General features: G+C 31.8%; 1 pseudogene; it reads left to right on the top strand.

Moving 5' to 3' along the window:
- Positions 1-2,404: 2,404 nt before the first annotated feature.
- LOC141540674 (S-adenosylmethionine decarboxylase proenzyme pseudogene) lies at positions 2,405-3,342 on the top strand (annotated as a pseudogene).
- Positions 3,343-3,930: the final 588 nt, after the last annotated feature.

Genomic DNA, 3,930 nt, shown 5'->3' with positions numbered 1-3,930 from the left:
CTTCACCTAAAATATAATTCCTTGGAAGCACCAAAAATTTTCCAAATTACTGGAACTAGGTCTGAAACAGCAGTGTATAAAAGCCCGAAGCTTGGGACAAACCAATAATATTAACAAAAAGTTCCACATCGAGATAGGCTTAGAGCAATGGATAAACAACAAAAAGGAAATGTGTCCATAAAAAAAAGTTATCATGGTGATAGGAAAGATCAAGACACAAATTCAGAAGGAAAAAAACAAAACAAAACCTCAAAATAGCTATAAGCAAAGTTTCAAAGGTGGGAAAAACATGTAGATTGAACGCAAATTCCAACAAGAATTCCTGGAAGATCTAAAAGAAATTATTTTCAAAATCAAATAAGTATGGTAGTGGAAATGTTTCATTAGAAATGAAATCTTCACCAATTGATAAGCAGTCAAAGGAGATGAAGAGACAATTTTCAGAAGATGAAATTAAAGCCATCTATAGTCATATGAAAAAATGTTCTGGTATATTGAGGATTAGAGAAATTCAAATTAAAACAACTGTGAGATACCATTTCATAACTCTCAGATTGGCTAAGATGAGAAGAAAAGATAATGATAAATGTTGGAGGGGATGTGGTAAAACTGGACACTAATACATTGTTGGTGGAGTTGTGAAAGAATCCGGCCATTCTGGAGAAAGATTTGGAACTATGCCCAAAGAGCTATAAAACTGTACATACTCTTTGACCTGGCAGTGCCACTACTGGGTCTGTATCCCAAGGAAATCATAAAGGAGGGAAAAGGAATCACATGTACAAAAATGTGTGCAGCAACTCTTTTTGTAGTAGCAAAGAAATGAATACTGAGTAGATGCCTATTAATTGGGGAATGGCTAAATAAGTCATCTTATATGAAGGCAATGGAATATTATTGTTCTATAAAAAATGACAAACAACCTGATTTTGAAACGGCCTAGAAAGATTTACATGAATTGATGCTGAATGAAACAAACTGTATACATTGTATACAGTAACAAGATTGTCCAGTAATCAGCTACAAAAGACCTGGTTCTTCTTAGTGATTTAGTGATCCAAGGCAATCCCAATAAACTTTGGATAGAAAATGCCCTCTGCATCCAGAAAGAGAACTATGCAGATTGAATATAAATCAACACATGTTGTATTCGCTTCTTTTTTGGTATTTGTTTTCTCCTGTGTTTTTTTCCCTTTTGCTCTGATTCTTCTCTCTCAGAATAACTCACAAAAATGTGTAATAAAATTAGCATATATGTATAATCAGAAAAATAAATAATGATTTTTAAAATGATAACAAAAGAAGAAAATTATGGAAAGACAACAGTTTGTGTGTGTCAGAGAGAGAGAGAGAGAGAGAGAGAGAGAGAGAGAGAGAGAGAATAGAGAGAGAATACTGAAGAAAATAATACCTTAAAATGAAATTGGTCAAATGGAAAAGGGAAACAAAATTTCACTAGAGAAAATGTCTTTAAAAAATGTAATTGGGCAAGCAGAAGCTAATGACTCCATGAGACATCAAGAAATAATAAAATGAAACCAAATTTTAAAATAAAAATTAGAAAATATCTCATATGAAAAACAATTGACATGGAATTTGAGAAAATATAATTTAAGAATTATTGGACTGCCTTGAAAGTCATGATGAAAGAAAAAGCCTATATCTCATATTTCAAGTAATTGTTAAAAAAAAAAAAAACTGGCCTAATATCTTATAACTAGAAGATATAAATTTTTAAAATTCCACCAAACACCTTCTAAGGGAGATCCCAAGATGAAAACTCCCAGGAATGTTATAAACAAATTCCTGTGATCTCAGGTCAAAGAGAAAATATTTAAAATACTGTGAAATTACAGTTAAGGATCACACAAGCCTTAGCACCTATCCCTTTAAAGGAGCAAAGGACTTGAGATATGAAATTATGGAGTGTAAAAGAGGTGAGATTTCAATGAAGAATAACCTACTCCACAAAAATGAATATAGTCCTCTGCAGGAGAAATTGGATATTTAAAGGAATAGAAAAGTTTTTTAAAGCTTTCCTGGCTTAAACAGTATGGCAGATAATATTAATGCTTGCTCTATGCTCTTCTCTGTAATAGAAATCAGTGAAGTAAAAGAGACTAAACAGAATCTACCTCTATTTTGAATACAGACTCATGTTCAACTTTGTATGAAAGAGGAAAAAAGCTAGTAAAATTTTATTACTCTTTTTTAAAATAGTGATGTAAATTTGTAATGAAAGCAAAAAAGAGAAGACAGGCATAAAACAAAGTCTCTTGAATTTTTAAAGAATTGGCAAGAACAACCCACAATGTTGCCAGTGGTAGTAACAGTAGAAGAATTTAATTTAATTTAATTGATTTTGGATGATTGTTGATTGCTTACTTGTCTCATAGTGATAGAAACTGAACATTTCTTTGAAGGGACTATGAAGCTTTTGGAGATTTGGCTCTCCCAGTAGCAGCCAGATAAAGTATCCTAAGGTTTCAGTAGAAAAAACTTTTAGAGGATATGCATTTTCAAAATCATTAGTGTGACAAAAACTGACAAGCAGGAAGCTTATGTATTCAGTGAGAATAGCATGTTTCTCTCCAAGAACATTCAGTTTTTAAGATGTGGTACTCACCTCTTACCACAAGCACTAGTCTACCTGTTGGAGCTTTCAAGGAATACAGTGAGTTAGAGTCAATTCAAAACTTCTTTTATTCTCATTATAATTTCATGAAATCTTCCCACCAAGAGTACCCACCAAGAATTTCCAGAAAGAATTAGAACTCCTTAATGAAATTTTCCCAAAGGGAGCAGCATATTGTATGGGGCATATGAATTCTGTTCATTGGTACTTAATACACTTTAAATTTTCCAGAGAATTAGGTTATTAATCAGCCAGATCAGATACTGGAAATTCTGATTAGTGAGCTTGACCCAGCAATTATGTGCCAGTTCTACATGAAAGATAGTGTTACTGCAAACAATGTAACTTGTGTGAGTGGAATTCATGACTTGATATACGGATCTATCATTGATGCTACAATGTTCAATCCTTGTGAGTATTCAGTGAATGGAATGAAATCAGATGAAACTTATTGGAATATTCACATCATTCCAGAATCAGAATTTTTTTCTTGTCAACTTTAAAACACAGACTTCTTATGATCATGATCAGGAAAGTAATGGAAGTTTTCAAAGCTGGAAAATTTGTGACTACATTCTTTGTAAATCAGAGTTCTAAATGTGTTTTAAAGATTCAAAGGTTTAAACATTTTGATTCAGAATGCTCATTTCAATGGTTATAATTTCATTTTTACAAGTTTTGCTAAGAATAGCTATAAAGCAGAGTAAATAAAGAAAATGAAGAAAAATTCAAATAGAAGATGGCAGCTTTCTAGTCAATGATATATGGGACTATGCCTTCAATATCCACCACGTTGTAGTTATAGAAAGTCCTAGATGTATTCATAGTATAATCATTTTGAATTGTATATCTTACTATATCAAGGAATTACATTATATCTTGTATGACTGCTCTCTTTTGTGTTTAGATATTCTATGCCACCATTTCTGTGAACTCGAAGTACATATAGATAAAACTTTTACTATGTGAAATTTTATGATATTTGTAAAAAACAATCCAATTACAAATATGCACAGTGTAATTTTTCTTCAGGTAGCACCAAAAATTCCCCACAAACAAGGTTTTTGTCCTCATTAGGTGTTGGCCTCAATCTAAATTATATAGGACTGTTCTGTTAAATTGATGCCAGATTTTTTTTTTTTTGAGGGAGCAGTTTCTTGCAATTTATATACCATATTTTTCACTAATTCTAATGACATTAGTTCCTACTAAACACAAATGCATCTTTGTACTTGAGAAGTTAGACATTTTATCTTTTTAAGAAAATTGATTATTCTGGCTGATGCTTATTTTAA

The sequence above is a fragment of the Sminthopsis crassicaudata genome, chromosome 4 (assembly GCF_048593235.1).
Source record: "Sminthopsis crassicaudata isolate SCR6 chromosome 4, ASM4859323v1, whole genome shotgun sequence".
NCBI classification, from domain to species: Eukaryota; Metazoa; Chordata; class Mammalia; order Dasyuromorphia; family Dasyuridae; genus Sminthopsis; species Sminthopsis crassicaudata.
The sequence above is the reverse complement of the archived record's forward strand: the minus strand, read 5'-3'. Positions and strand labels throughout refer to the sequence as shown.